The sequence below is a fragment of the Canis lupus genome, chromosome 26 (assembly GCF_003254725.2).
Source record: "Canis lupus dingo isolate Sandy chromosome 26, ASM325472v2, whole genome shotgun sequence".
In the NCBI taxonomy this organism is placed as follows: domain Eukaryota; kingdom Metazoa; phylum Chordata; class Mammalia; order Carnivora; family Canidae; genus Canis; species Canis lupus.
This window is the reverse complement of record NC_064268.1, coordinates 12642532-12658541: the sequence shown is the minus strand read 5'-3', so window position 1 is coordinate 12658541 and position 16010 is coordinate 12642532.

Here is a 16010-nt window from a genome sequence, read left to right as displayed (position 1 = left end):
TCCCTCTGCCTGTGTCTCCGTCTCTCTTGTGTCTCTCATGAAAAACTAAATAAAACATTTTTTAAAAAATAAGTGCTTCCTTAATAAATGGTTGTCAAGATTAACCTTACTGTTAGCAAAGGAGACAGACAAGTAATAAGACAAATTATAATATGTGGTGTTGGGTGCTTTTAAAAGCAGATGTGAAGAAGGTGATGGCAGGGTAGCACAGGGGTTAGCAATGTGGCCTCGGGAGGTACACGGTGGTTCCAAACCCAGCACCTCCACTTATGTGTCAGGTCTTGTCACTGCACAAATGCTTTAGTTTCCCAGAGCCTTGGTTTTCTGGTCAGCAAAATGGGCGTGATAATCCAGCAGTACCAACTTGCAGTTCATTGTGAATTTAAAGAAGGTGATATGTGTCAAGGACACATATCAAGCACAGTTCCTAGTTCATAGGAATTGCTCCCTAAATGTCAGTTGCTGCTGTTTCATGGGAACATAGGGGGGCAGAGGAAGCTCTTGAGAGGAAAAAGAGAATCAGAGGGAATATGCCTATTAGAAACTAAGGAAAGAAAAAAAAAAAACAAAAAACAAAAAACAAAAAGCAAAGCAAACCAAACCAAAACAAAGCCTTTTTCTGGGGTATAGACAACCCAGGCCATTCCCCCGCCTCCCTGTCTGGTGTTGACAGATGTTTCTGATGATTCCAGAGAGGATCTTGAGACTCCTCAAGATTTTAAACTCTTCCAAGCTCCTGCTTTGACTGAAGCAGGAAAATGATGGATATTTTTGGAAGGATGTTGACGTACAAGGGGTGAATGTGTTTCTGGGGCTGTCTCTTTATCAAAGAACATCTGAGCAAACTGGCTTTTCTCTTCCAAGGCTCACAGGAGCATTGATGTCTTCCCAGATGGCAACTCCAAAACTTCCAATGAGTGGTATAGGCAGTGCGTGCTTATCTGCGCCCTAACCAGGATGGTGTAACCAGTTCGTAGGAAGAGTTTCCCTGAGCTGTTAAGTTGCCCACAGCTTCCACCAGCTCTGCAGTCACTCCTCACGTGAGCTCCAGCCTTGGCTTGTGGCCCGACCTACTTCACGTTGACACAGGCCCAAAGCTTTCCTGCAAAAATCACCGGGGATCCAGAGGCTAGGAGTGATTTATCACCCTTTGCCACAATGTGCTCAAAGCACCTCATTTACATGGTTGGGGTAACCCCCTTAAGAATCAAGCAGGCAGAGTGAGCCCTGCTCTCCATGCCCTCAGTGAGTACACGGCATCCTGTTGGTTCATCTTGTTGGCGCAGCTGATCCTGCTTTTCTTGGCGAGGCGGATGACGAAGAGCACAGGTCTTGCAAGCGACGATTGGGCAAACTATGGTATGAATCCTAGTTGTGAATCCCTCACTAGCTGTAGGCAAGCTGTTCAAGTCTATCAGTGATTTCCCCTCTTGTGAAACGAGTTACAAACAGATAACATCTATAAATGACAATATCTGTGTCAAAGACTGCTGTAAGGATCGAATACCGTAATATATATTCAATGCTCGCTCGGTAAATATTAAGACACTAATATTTGCTAGCCACATGCTTGTCACTATTCTTAGTGCTTCACGTCCTGAAATGTATTTGATCTTCCCATCACCTCTGTGAAGAAAGAACAATTATTGTCTCCATCTTACAGACCTAGAAGCAGACAGAGAGGTGAATCACTTTCCCCAGGTTATATAGTAAGAAGCAGAATGGACTTTCCAATGGTTCCTGGTTCCAGATCTTGGGTCCTTAACCATTAGGTAATGCTCCCTTCCAATAGAAGATCGCTGTTGACGTTTTACTAATTCATTCTTTATTGGGTGCCCTGTGAGCCATTTGTATCCCACTGGGAACCCAGAAAGGGATGTCTTATTTCCACTGTGGAGAACAGTGGCTGATCTCAGGCCACTGGGATCTGTGCAAATCTGTGCACTTTATACAGTAAGACATAACTTTCATCTTGTCTCGCTCTCTTTCTCTTTCTCTTTCGCTCTTCTCTCTCTCTCTCTCTCACTCACTTTTTTACTCCCTGGGGGCCTCTTAGTAGCTTATTTGGAGTGAACACCATCCAGAAAAAAATTTAGCTAAGAAAAACAGGAATCAAGACGTCAGGACAGGTTGCCGACAGGACCTTTGCTCTGACCAGAAATAAATACAAGCGAAGCTGTCAGGAGCTCTCTTGCTCGATTTCCATCTGAAGCAACAGAAATGGGCCTCCATCACTGAGCCCCACACTGGCCCCCAGGACTTGTGAGAATGGAAGTGTGATCCCCATTTTGCAATGGGAATATCCACAACAGTCATTTAAATACATATCTGTCAAGGGATGGATGGATAAAGAGATGATTATGGTATTCAGCCTTAAAAAAGAAGGAGATCCTGCCATTTGTGACAACATGGTTGAACCTGGAGGGCATCATACTGAATGCAATAAGCCAGAGACAGAAAGAAAAATACTACGTGATCTCACTTAAATATGAAATCTAAAAAGGCTGAATGCACAGAAGCAAAAGTAGAAAGGTTACCAGGGAGCAGGGAGGTGGGGCAATGGGGAGGTGATTAAATGGTACAAAGTTGGAGTTAGGCAGGATGAATCAGCCTAGAGGCTTAACATGCAGCGTGATGACTATAGTTAATAACACTGTACTGTGTACTGGAAATAGGCTAGCAGAGGTTTCAGGTGCTCTCACCACACCAAGAAAAAAAAAAAGTGACCACACAAAGAGATGAATGTTCATTAGCCTGACTATAGGGATCATTTCACCATGTATCGGTACATCATAACATTATGTGGTACGCTTCAAATATATATGATTTTTGTTAATTATTTTTTAATCCGGGCAAGAAAAAGTTCCAGAGTTGATTCGGACCTGGTGAGGCATCTAGTTCTGCAAAGGAGGTAAAGTACACAGCAGGTGGCTTGATCACTTGGGAAACAGTAGCAGTTATAACAGGCATTTGCTTATGTAGCTCATGCTGTGCTAAGTGCCGAAAGGCCTTAGCGATCTAACCATCACTTCATCCTATGGTGTATGAGTATCATTTCCATTTCACAGATGAGAAAACCGAGGTTCGAAAATGTTTTTGGCAGGTTGCCCATGGCCCCAGGAGCTAAGGGCGGAGTGGGAATTCGAATCCAGGCTCTAGGAGTCCAATACCTGGCCATTTAACCACAAATCCTTTCTTAAGTCATGACTGGAACCCAGAAAGGTGAGTTTTCATGTGGGAATGTCCTGGTTCATGACGCTGGCCCTAGAGCTGCAGGATTAAGAGCCAACGAAGTGAATCTTGTCATTCATGGAGTACTTGTGTATGCCTAGTGTCATATGAGGGATTTGAGAGAGTCAAAGGGCAGTGTACATGACAGGGCTCAGGGGAGGAGTGGGTGAGGGGGAGAGAGGACTCAGAGATGGCTTGATTATTAGATGATGTAGACCACGTACCTGGCTTGGGTGAGGTAGTAGATGGTAGAACGATTCACCAGATTAGGACACTGAAGGAAAAGATCTGGGGGAGGTGGTGAGACAGACCAGACCACTGAGCAGCCATTCCCTTTATTCCCTACCAATGGATTTTGTTCATGTTTTGCCCTGTGCTCGATAGATGGGCATGTGACCCACTTCTAATCAATGAGACTTGGATGGGGGCTGTGACGATGCTGAAAACATTGCTTATTTACTGACCAAAGGAGAAGGTGATTCCAGGAAAAGGTCTCTCCTCTCTCCTACACTTTCGGTCTTTTTCTGAGGTCATGAGGCTTGGAGCTGTGACCCCCATCTTGTGAGCATGAGTTGCCGAGCACGGAAAGTCAATATCCTGAGCTGTGAGAGAGGACAGATGGGCAGAGTTTGCCTTGGTGCCCGGCTGACTGGTTTGCCCACACCTGGAAAGCAACCACTTGTCTCCAGATGCCCAAAACACAACCAGGTGAAATATCTTTAAGGTTTAATGCAGGGTGAGCTGGGTTTTCTGTCACTCAAAGCGAAAGGGATCCTAACTGACGTAGTGTTTAGTATCCGGGCTCTTCGTCATCTGGGAGGTCCCTTTGCAAGGAAGGGAGATGCGGCAACGAAGTTGAAGGTGGACCCAGCAGTGTTCGGTCGTACTGGGCGGATGGAGTGAGAAGGGGCGAGTGTGTCTGCTGGAACCGGAACATACTAGGGCCCTACGCACAGGCAAATCTCCCACCAGATCGCACTTTAGAAGTTGGCCATCAGAGTCAGTGTCAGGCTCACGCGCTTGCCTGCTACCCCCACGTGGCCCTGGGCCACATCCATCATCTCTCCCTGGGTGTCTCTCCTCAAGATGTAATTCTGGGCTGCCAGGCAGGTCCCACAGAAGAGGAAGGGGCCATGCAATAGCGCCTAGCCACGTCCAGCGTGACTCAGGCTGGGAACTTGGGAAGGGGGAGCTCCTCCGCTTTCGGGGTCCCTCCCCACCAGCCTGCCCTTGTGGGGCAGCCTCGGTCAAGGGGCATTGCTGTTCCCCCTCTTGCAAAAGGCTGTCCCAGTTCCAGCAGCACTCGTTGTCTCTGTGCTGTGCTCCCAGGCAGCCAGATGCAATCTGCTCTCTGCTATCCTTCGCATCCATCTGCAAGCATTTGCCTGTCCCCTCGCTCTGGGGATTGGAGACCTGACCTCTTCCTCCCTCTCTCTTCCTCCTCCCTCCTTCCTCCTCCCTCCACTTCCTCCCGTGACATCTGAGAGGGTCGCGGGAGGCCTTGTTTGTTGCAGTTACAGTCCTTGAAAGCCTCCTGCACGCACCTCCTTCTCCTGAAGGCTTTCCCTTGCTGCACTCCTATTCGGGACCAGATGTTAGAGGTTACAGACCTACCATTTCCATCTTCCTTTACTTCATCGGCCTCCCCTCTTCCCGAGGCTCTGCCCGGAACCCCCCATCCTGGCGTGTGTGCGCTGACCTCCACACGCTCCTGAGTCAACTGATTGCGCCTGAATCCACTTAAAGGTGAAAGGATAAAGCAATTTTCTTCAAGATGTGGCCTACACTGTTTAGTCTTGGAGGTCTCCAAAGGGCAGGAATGAAAGGGTGCCCCCCCACCCCCACCCCCACCTCTGTCTCCAAGCACCCAATCTGGGCTCGCCTTGATCTATGCAATTTGGAATAGCTTAATCTTCTGCCCCTGGGCCGGTTTGTCAGACCTCTGCTGAATTAGGCTCATAATGTATGGACAGTGTCAGTGATTGCCTGGTTAGCAGACTTGGGGGAAAAAAATTAAAAAGGGTAATAATCAATTGTTCCCACATCAAAAAGTCAGGAGACATCAATCCAAAAGGAGAAAGTTGTAATCCATCAATCCGACATAGGAACAACGAGCTGTGACTTGAGATTTTTAATTGTTCCGTGAGGGACTGAAAGTCGGGGGTTTGAAGCAAAAGAGCTCTCAGCCCCATTCACCACCAAAGCATATCAGGCCCCCTTGCCCCCACCCCTGGGAGGGTGAGTTTGACTGGGGCAAGATTTTTGTTAGATCAGGATAGTCTGAATGGCAGCAAGGGGAGTGGGGCTGTATCCCCAGAGGATCCATAATCAACCGAAGCCCCTGATTCAATTCCCACTCTGCGTCTCAAGTATGGCTCAGAGCAAGCACTTCTTTTTCCTGAGCTGCAGTGTCCCCCAAGTCCTGTTGTGAGGATTGATGGGGTGCAGTGGGCAACATGGAGTTGACTCCTGCTGCATGCTGTTTTTATGAGCTAGCCTAACGAGTCACCTGCCCCTGGCTGGAGTGCCGAGGTTTGATCCTGCAGCACCAAGGGCCCAGAGGAACAGACAGGTTTTCTCTCCCGAGGACTGATTTGAGGTTCCCTGTTTCTTGAAGGTGTCTGTCTCCAGCAGCCTTTGTGAGGAGTCTGTGAAGCACACTGCGTAGGCCTCAACACAGAGCTCGTCCTAACTGTACTGTCATCACCCGGTGGTTTATTTGGTTTCTGACTACTGGTAGAAGCTTCCTGTAGGCAAGAGCCACACGGAGCTTGCTCCATGGTATAATCTCCCAGTGATTGGCATAAGTATGATTTTGGGCAAGTGATCCTCTGAGCCTCAGCTAGTCCAGCTGGGAAAATAGATTTGAAAATCAGTACTCTCCCCGTAGGAGTATGGTAAGAATTAAATTTGGCAACTCATACTCACTGCTTGACACACAGAAAGAATTCTACACATGATGGCTGTGTTGTTACAATTATGATGGTTGTCCCCGAAGCTTTTCTTTGAGTCTCAGGCATTTCATTTCCAACCAGCCCTTCCATAGGCGGTCAGTAGTTTCTTCCTTTCATGGAATCTCTGGACAGCATCTCATCCCAAGGCACCCAGGTGCAGGGAAACTGGCTAAGTGGAATGTACTGGAAATTCCTCTTCTGTTCTCTCCAAACGTAGGCATCTGCCAGTCTTTAAAAACCCGAGTAAGTCCTGGTCATTCTGTCAAATGCCTTCACAGATGCCTTGAGCTCTCCTCAGAATCCATGGTGGCTTGGACAATCCATCGGACCTCATAAAAACCACTTAAAGGCAAATGTGTACAGCCAGCAATTCCACTTCTCTGTTTCTCTGCTAGAGAAATACTTGCAAATGCTCATAAAGAAGCACATAAAAGGATGGTCATTGCCACCCTATTTGCAAGAGCATAAAACATGCGATAATCTGGATGCTCATCGGCGGGAGACCCGTCAAATAAATCACGGCACGCCCATGCAAGGGAAGAATGTTCAGCAGTTTTAAGAGGTGATCTATGGAGGAATCTCCAGGATATATTGATAAGCAAAAAACAAAACAAAACAAAAAACCAACAAATTGCATGGCAATTGCATCCACGTAAGAACAAAATTAAAAAGCATCCCACGGTACATTGAAGAGATGTGTGTACTGCTGCAGAGGGGACTCTCTGAAGCAGAGCTCAGCACACCAGGAACAATGGGGATGAATAAGTTGGGATGGGAGGAAGAAGAAAGGAAAGCAAAAGAACATTCACTGCTTATTCTTGCCTGAAATGATGGATTCTTAGCAACAAGAATATATTATGCTGTCGTAAACTGGAAAGGGAGACACCCACAAAGATAGGGAAAGGACAGAATTTCAGCAAACTTCGGTCCCAATGAATAAATCCCAAATGCCTCTCAAGGGTGGGATGGGAATAAATTGCCACACGTTCACAGAATGGAAAGCTCAGTGCTAATAAGAATAAACAAACCTCAGCTACGCACAAGGCCGTAGATAAATCTCACAAATGCAACATGGAGCCAGAAAAGCTAAGCTCAGGGAGCCTCGCCATGTGATCCCACTGATCTAAAGAACAGAACCGGGCAAAACAAATCTAGTCTATTTTAAGTCAGGCTAGTGGCTAACCTTCGGGGGTGGGGTGGGAGGGGAGCACAAGGAAGCTTCCAGATGCACTCACGCTCTTTTTCTTGATCTGGGCACAGGTTACACCGGTTTGTTCGGTTTGTGAAAATACATTAAGCTGAACACTTAAGATTTGTGCAGTCTTCTGTATGTATACTATAGTCAGTAAAAGTTAAAAAAAAATCAATAATAAAAAAAATGTGGTTTTTTTTTTTTTTATATGACAGGGAGGGAAAAAGCCCTTTATCTTTCTAGAAAAAAACACCATAAACCAGTCTTAACCATTTTTGAAGCCTTTAGCACAAGTAAATAATCATTTATTTAATGAAGGGAGGAGACCATAGCTTTCATCACGTTTTCAAAGGGAACCCTCACCCCCTAAAAGATTAAGAACAAATGCTGTGCTATTTTGTAGGAGAGGTGGGCAAGGTGGAGGGGAGGGGTAGTGATTATTGAAAGAAAAAAAATCATTTGGAGAAATCTGCTTCCTGGACTGAAGGTATCAGCAGTGGTGCTGTCAAAGCCAACGGCTGTCGGTAGCGGGGCAAGTCAGGATGATGAGCTCCTTGAACCACCAGGCACCTCGTCCAAGGTCTTGGTCAACTTAGCCTTCTGTCTCGCAGATAGACGCTCACCTTGCCGTTCCCCACACATCTGTGCTTTAAGGTGGTATGTGATGCTTGGCAGGTGATTTATAGCTCTGCTCAGGCTTGGGAAAAGGTTTCTGGAGGAAGGTTCCCCCCTCCCCATTCGTTTGTAATTTAGGGGCATTTCTTGAATTCCCCAGGCCATTGGCTCCTGGCAGAAAATGAATGTGGGTCATTTCTGGGATAGATGCTCCCCAACATATGCGTTCCTGTGAAGAGAGATGCTTGGTCAGGGGAAGTGGCTTTGCCCCATAAATCACCGAGCATTTGGAATATATTGTCTCTCCTTATGAGATATGAGAGAGAGAGAGAGAGCGAGAGAGAGAGAGGGGGGGGGGCAGGCTGGACTCACGTGCAGGGCACTCTCACAGGAAGCAGTGTGTGAGGGAGGAGGGCTGCCTGGGACACAGCAGTTTAAAGAGATCTCCTCCCGGTGATGGCATGACGCCACCAGGCCACATGGTGGACCTGTCCCTGCATTTTCCACATCTTTGCTCCTATCTGGCCCGTTGGGATGCTCTGCCTCTCTCCTTGGCTCATCCGCTCCCCATCTTTTGGGTTTTTCCCTCTCTGAACAGTGTTGGGGAAAGGATTTTACAGACTTGAATGCAAATCCCAGCTCTGTCTCTTGCTAGTTGTGTGAACTTGGCCGTGTGACTTCAGTTCTCTGAGACGAAGGGGCCTCATCTATAAAGTGGAAATACTACTGTCTACCAAATCGGGTTCTTGTGGGATGCAATGAGACACCAGAGGAGGTTAAATGACATCAAATGTCTTCCACAGTGCATTCACTTGGATCTCAATTCGCCGCAATTACTAGTTTTTATACCTTTTTCTACACCAGTGGTTCTCAACAGGGGGTGAGTTTGTTCCTCGGAAATGTTTGGCAATGTCTGGAGACCATTTCTGGTTTGTTGTCACCGCTGGGGAAGTGGGAGTTCTACTGGCATCCAGTGGGGAGAGGCCAGGGATGCCGCTCAGCATCCTACAATGCTCAGGACAGCCCTCGGCACAAAGAATCCTCTCGCCCCTGTGTCAATAGCACTGAGGCTGGGAAGCCTTACCCTTTAGACTGTACATCCTCCTCTGTAGTATTCCCAGACTGTATTTGGTGTCCTCATCCCCTTTGCCTCCATATGATGCTGGGGAGCTGCTATTTGTCATATCTCCAACATTATTAGAAATGGGTCCAAATCCTGGTCTTGCCAATTCCCAGCTGTGCGTCCTTGGATGAGTTACGTAACCTCTCTGAGCATCAGTGTCCTCATCTCTGAAATCGAAGGCCGGTTTTGAGGATTAAGTAGGGTCATGCACAGAAGGACAGCACGGAGTGCTACTTAAAAAGTGATTGCGGGTCTTCACCAGCCTCAACAACCCCAGGAAGACCATGAATTTCTTGAACATGGGGCTCCATGCTGGCTCAATTCTGCGCCCTGCGTCAGTGCAGGAAAATGGTCTTCTTTTCCTTTCTCGCCTCTCCCCTGATGTTCTCAACCAGCCTCTTCCTTTTGCTTTAATTTCTCGCTTTTCGTCCTCCCTTTTATTCCTTCTCCTTTTTCCAGCTGGCCCTCAGGCGGGAGCAGAGGGGGCCGAGCCCTCTCTGCTGTGGTTACCCATGCACAATTTCAAAGCCTACTTCTGAACACAACGTGACCTGTTTCCAGGGGCTGGTTTGCTCGTCTGGTTTCTTTCTCTTTCACTCCCTGGCTCTGGTTATTTAACTTTGGTTCCTGTGAGAGGAAAGGGTGAACTTTGAAAGCTCCGGAATGAAACGCACCTCAGGGCCCTCTTATCGTGTCCCCCTCACCCCCTGCCTTTCCTCCTTTGGTGGCAAGAGTTGGGGATCCCAAAGCCCTGGGCGGGCCGCCTTCCTGGCCCATCACCTGAGTCCCATTTGTCCCAGTCCTCCCACCAGCAGGCAGCAAGCACCTCCCCCACCTGCCCTGAGCATCTGAGCGCCACCTGGCCTGCTCGGCCAGCAGGACCTGAGTGGGGAGTGAGCCTCCCGACCTGGGCGAGCACTCCTGCCTCACTTTCCCCTGCAGAAGAACCTCACCGTTCTCCCTCTCCGAGGCTCTGTTGTAAACAAATCTCATTTCAGTCAAGGAAGGGAGCCCCATTCGACATCGACTGGACATATTCTAGCCACCAACATACTGCTAAGTGTTTTCCAGGCACCAACGCCCTCAACCCTCACACCACCCAAGGTGGGTGGCCACTTCATCTTTCCCATGTTAAAAACGTTGAAATCAAAGCTCATAGAAATGAAGAGACTTGCTCCAAGCCCCAGGATCACTAAGTGGCAGAGCTAGGATGTGAACCCATGCTTCTCGGAGGCCAGAGCTGTGGTGATCAACTTGTCCCAGGTTGCATGGGACTCTCCCAGTTTTAGTGCTACACGTCCCTCAGTCTGTAATCAGAGGAAGCCATGAGGCCAACCCTGGTACTACAAAATCTGAGCATCATTTAAGAACAAGATTTCCTCTTCTCTTTCCTTCCTTTTCCTTAGCTGTATAGTCTACTGCACAAGGGGATGGGCTACTAGGCACTTTTGTCTGAGCACCCAGAATTGCTGAAAACTGACAATGTCTGGGTTTGGAGAAAGCCACTTTCTGGTGCTGAGGTTTTGCACTGGGGCTGTGACCTACTCCTCTGCGGGCTCAGGACCTCCCCAGAACCTTCTCTTGCCATTCCTGGGCAGTCCCTCAACTGGTAACCATGTTTCATACATCATCTTCCATTTTCCAAAATGTCACCTTTCATAGGGAGCAATGCACACATTTGATAGGATCCAGCCTCGGAATATACACAGAATTCAGCCTGGCATTCAAGGCTCTGCAGGATTTCTTCCAACCTTGCTTATCAGCCCCAGAGTCCCCAAATCCATTCCCTCTTACTCCTAGTCAACCCATATACTACATTTCCCAGCAACCCCTGCAGTGAGGTGCAGTCATGTGACTGAGTTCCCACCAATGGGACAGAAGTGGGAGTAATACCTACCCATGGCCCATAAATATTGTCCACATGTACCCTGATCTCCAACACCTGCAGTCTCTTCACTTCTGGGTGACCTCAAGGTGGGAGAAACCCTGGTTCCAGAATCAACCCTTGGAACTGAGCTGCCTGCTGCTTGACTCTAATATACAAAATCTCTATTCTGGTCCAACCAATTTACATATCTCTTCCCTTCTCCATCTCTGCTTGTTTGTCCTCTGCCTGAAATTGTCTCAATGATCAGTATCCTATTTTAAGTTATGTTCATTTTCAAAGCCTAAGTCCCATCTCTTTGGTGAAGCATTCCCACAGGCTCAGTATAGTATCTCTTGTCCCCATTCATTCCTTCGTTCTCTTAATATACTTCCTGAGTGTTTCCATGAATGTCAGAAACTACATGGAGTACTCAGAAGAGGAAAAATCCCAGGCCACACAGTTGTAAAGTGTGGTGAGGAAAATAGATGGAACAAACCTAGAATCCCAATCCCTTGTAATAAATGCTCCATAAGGCTGTGGATGGAGGGCTGTGGGAACATGGGCCAGGGATGAACGGCCCAGTTTTAGAAGGACCATATTCAATAAATAATAGCTATTCTTATTTTATCAGACCTGGGTTTATTCTGATAAGGTCAGCAAAGGTGACAGGGACATTGATAGCCTCCTGGGTGGCCCATCTTACTACCGACTCTCTCTTTTTTGCCCCACTTTTTAGCCTGTGCTACTCCACTTTGCCCATGTGTCATAATCATGTCAGCCACTGGGGAAAAAATGGCTCAGAGAAGAATAGCCTTAAAAATAATGGACATGAGGCCTACTAAGAAGCTGGTGTTGGCTAGGAGAGGCAGGGGAAGGGACTCAGTCATTGAGTCCAGACCCTGCAGGAGAGAACAAAAAGATTAAATACCCCGACCTCTCTCTATTCCATTCCTTTATATGTCTTCCAAATGCCTCCCATTGGTCCAACCCAACTGGAATCCCAAGGGCAAGGGACCCTGTTGATGCTGACTATCCAAGTCAGCCTTCCAGGGCAGAAGTCAGCTTGGAGAGCTGGGTGGGAGGGGCAAACCAGAACATCCAGCATAACGATCTATTGCTTCTCTCATGCACCTAATTTAAATGACAGAGGATAAATTGTATACCTTCCAATAACCTTTGTTGTTTTTTGGATTGTATTCATGCAACTGTATTTTAGTGGGCAGAAAAGCATAAGTGAGTTTAACAATGTGACCACAGACCATAAATTTCTGCAGCTGAAGGATTCTGGGAGCAGATCTCTCTGGAAAATATGACCCGGAGCCAATGTGGTTATGGTGGACCAACCAAACTTCCTTAGGCAGAAGGAGTTTCATTAGTCTTTGTAACTCTAAGCTCCCTCATTTCTTGGACAGATTTAAAAATCCACTCATCACTACTGGGGATGGGGGTACCAAGCATAAGTATCACAGATTAAATGAAACAGAAGCGAACCTTGTGGGATTAAATAAGAAGAGGAAAGAGGCATCCTTAAAATGGCTTCCCCAGGAGGGAGAGAAAGGAGCAAAATAGGCAGCCCACTGGGATCTAAAGACTTAGGGAGAACCAGAGCCTTCAGCAGAAAAAAGGAAAAGCAGGGACAAAGTCAGAAAGAACACACACACACACACACACACACACACACAAAACAAAACCACCCATTTCTGATTTCCTGGGCTTTCAATATGGGGATCATTAACAGGAGCATTTTGGCTAATCTTAATTGCTAGGGCTGAGGAAGGGAATTGCTAGGGTAATCAGATCCCAAAGCATACAGGGCTTTATAGATTAAAGCAAAGTTATCTCCTAATCCCATCAAAACGTCATAATCTTGTGTCACAGCGGCATCTAAACACAGCTGATTGAGATGCCACGAGTGCTGAATCTGGGATCCATCACAGCCCTGCCGTCCGGAAAGCAAATAACCCCAAATGAGAAGATTGGATTTAGTGTGGTCTGGAGATATTTACTACAAAGGCCTGAGTACCGGCTCCATCTCTCCCTCGGGCTTTGCATGGGGAAAACTCTCGTGTCCCCAGATGCATTCTTCTTAAAGAAAATGTTCCCCAAATGGAAATAGATTCATTGTGTTTGCTGATTGTAAAATTAATATGTGACCACTGTAAAAAAAAAAAAATGCAGACAATACAGAGAAACATGATGAAGAGAATAGAGAGTATGCAATCTCACCAGCCGGAGTCACTTTTGGTATTTTGGTGTGTTATATTTCCATCTCTCTGTTTCTCTTTCTACCAACCCCCGCCCCCTCACCTCTACCTTCTGTGTCTCATCCTCTCCTCACCTCCTTTTTATTCTTCTCTTCCACTCCTAAGACAGTTCATTTTGGCTGAATCCATATTCACATGGCTCAGCCCGGCTAACTCATGGCTTTTTTGTCTCCTTCTGTTTGGTATAACTAACAGTAGAGACTGACCAGCATCTCTGAATTCCATTCCAGATCCCACAGAGAGGCAGCTGCCTTCCGGTCACTAGCATCCTATCTATCTTGACCTCCACTGCTTGCTCTCCCTCTCCTCCTCCTCCTCCTCCTTGTTTTTCTACCTCTCAGAATTTCCCTCTTTCTTTCTTGGCCTCTCTCCTTTCTTTTCCCTTCCTTTACATTTCTTTTCTTTCCTTTCTTACTTGAATGTTCTTAAGAGCATCCCTTTGCAGAACAGTTTTTCTGACGTCAGGAAGAGTGAATAAAGTAGGTAAACCCAATTAGAATAATGGACAGGGAATCCATTTAACCTGGCCTTTGGCAGCGAGACCCAGAGTTCAAGGTCTTGAGTTGAAGCCCAGCTTCTGACACTCAGCTCTGTCTTCACCCATGCTCTTCACCTCAGTCAGACCAGTTTCCCATCTGTACAATGGGGGCAGAAAATACCTCCACCTCGTGATGTCGGGAAGTTTCCGAACAAGATGATGCATGGCTCAGCTGCCATCAAATATTAGGAAGACGTAATGCCAAATAGATACTTGATTTATTCCAGATAGATTCAGAAGGAACAATTAACAGTTATAGGTGAAAGTTACAAAATGGAGTTTGACTTGGAAAGGAAAAATTTCCCACAGATGTCCAATGATGGGCTGGGTTATCTCAGGAGATACTCAGCTGTCTCTCATCGGAAGTATCCAAGACAAGGCACAAAACCCAAAGTTCTTGTATATTGCAAAGGGAATTCTGGGCACTGTATACGACTATTGACTTCTGATTCCCATGTTAGATCTCGTGTTGTTGGTGTCTCCATGCTCTTGATTCTCCAGCTCACATCCCTTATCTTCAGATAACTGAGGCTTCACCTCACAGAGCTTTTGGACATGCGGGAAGGCAGGCTGATCTAGGAGTTAAAGACACTGTAATGTCTGATTTTGGAAACATTCCTTACTACAATTAGTGTTGTGTAAAAAAAGTTGCCTTTCTTCTCTTGGGTTTGGTTAGTCAGATTGAAAAGACATGGACATGCTTCACTCTACCTCCTGACCCCCACCAGTTCTGTCAAGGTAAGATGGAGGAATGTTCTGGTAATGAAGGGTTGGATGACCACTGTGGTGAGTGTAGGTGTACATGCTTGGAAGCAGGTTCACTATGTGGAGGGAGGAGGCATTCGAAGCTCCATCAGAGGAAATGTGGAAGGGTGGAAGAGGAAGCTAGGATCCTAGCTATGGATCGGGATCCTAGCTAGGATCCTATGGACTAAGGATGAAGGATTTCCATTGATGGTAGTACAGAGGGGAGCCAGCTTGAGAGAATGTATTCACCAGATGAGAAGGTTTGGGTAGTTTTTTTGTGAGTTCCTGATATAAATACCCTCCTCCTTTTGCCCTGTAGGATCTTCAGTAAAATCTATGCAGCTAATGTTTTTTGTTGCAAGTGGTCATGTTCTGCATCAATCTTGGCATCGGTTAAAATAGAGAGACCATAGGGAGCAAACGGACTTCTGCATTACGCCTGTCAAAGGAGGGAAGTAGACAGTGTCGCACTGAGAGGTCAAGCAGAGCGAATGAAGACAATATCTAACACACAGCAGGGACACAATGAGTGCTCCTTGGATCTATAAGCTCCCCCTGGAACATGAATGCTATCTTTTTCCATACCAGTTGCATTTTTCTCTCTGAGAAATGATCAGGCATTTCATTTTTTTCTGAGCATTGGGTTTCACGTTTACTTTGGCCTGGAGAGTGAGTGAGGACTGGCCTCGACATCCTGGGGAGCTCTCCATTACGTCTCTTCATCTTTTTTTTCCCACCCCATCACACGAACGCCTCAAGCTAATTTTGGCAACTGGGATGTTTCACTGCCTGAAATCCAATCCTCTAGAGTGTTTTCTCAAAGGAGAGAAGCACTAATGAGGCTATTGAGGGGAAATGTCCAGCCGTGAGACATTGTTTTGGAAGACAAGAAGATCATCATGTCTTCACTGAGACAGTTTCTTTCCCTCTTATTTCCAGAAATCCTGTGGCACCTTTCGATGTATCCCTCTCCGATTGTTTTTCTGAGGCAATAAATAGTAAATAGATGAATTGGTGACTAAGACCTTTTTCCCCCTATTTTAAGGCATTCTGCTCTGTGAATGACTTTAACAGACCAATTTGGAAACCCTAATCAAGGTGCTGAAGACATAAGTTTTCCTTACAATGGGATTTTTAAATTATTATTTGGGAGAGTCCCATGGACAAAGCGATGGCAAAGTTTACTTAGGCTACTCTCTTTCACCTATGACTGAAAAATTGGACCCCTTAGGGGTCAGGAGAAAGTGCATATTGCCAAGAAATAGGGCAAGAAGCTATCACCTTTCTTCTTCCAGCCCTAGCGGTGTGGAAAGCATTGGTCTCAAATTAATTTGAAAATCAGATTATGTCGTTAGCTGGGATGAGGATAGGGCTGGATGGACTTGGGGGCAGATGTTGGCTATGAGTATATTACCCATGAGTTGTTATTATCTTGCTTCTCATTTCCCAACAGAGCAGGACTCTGTGGACTCACATGCT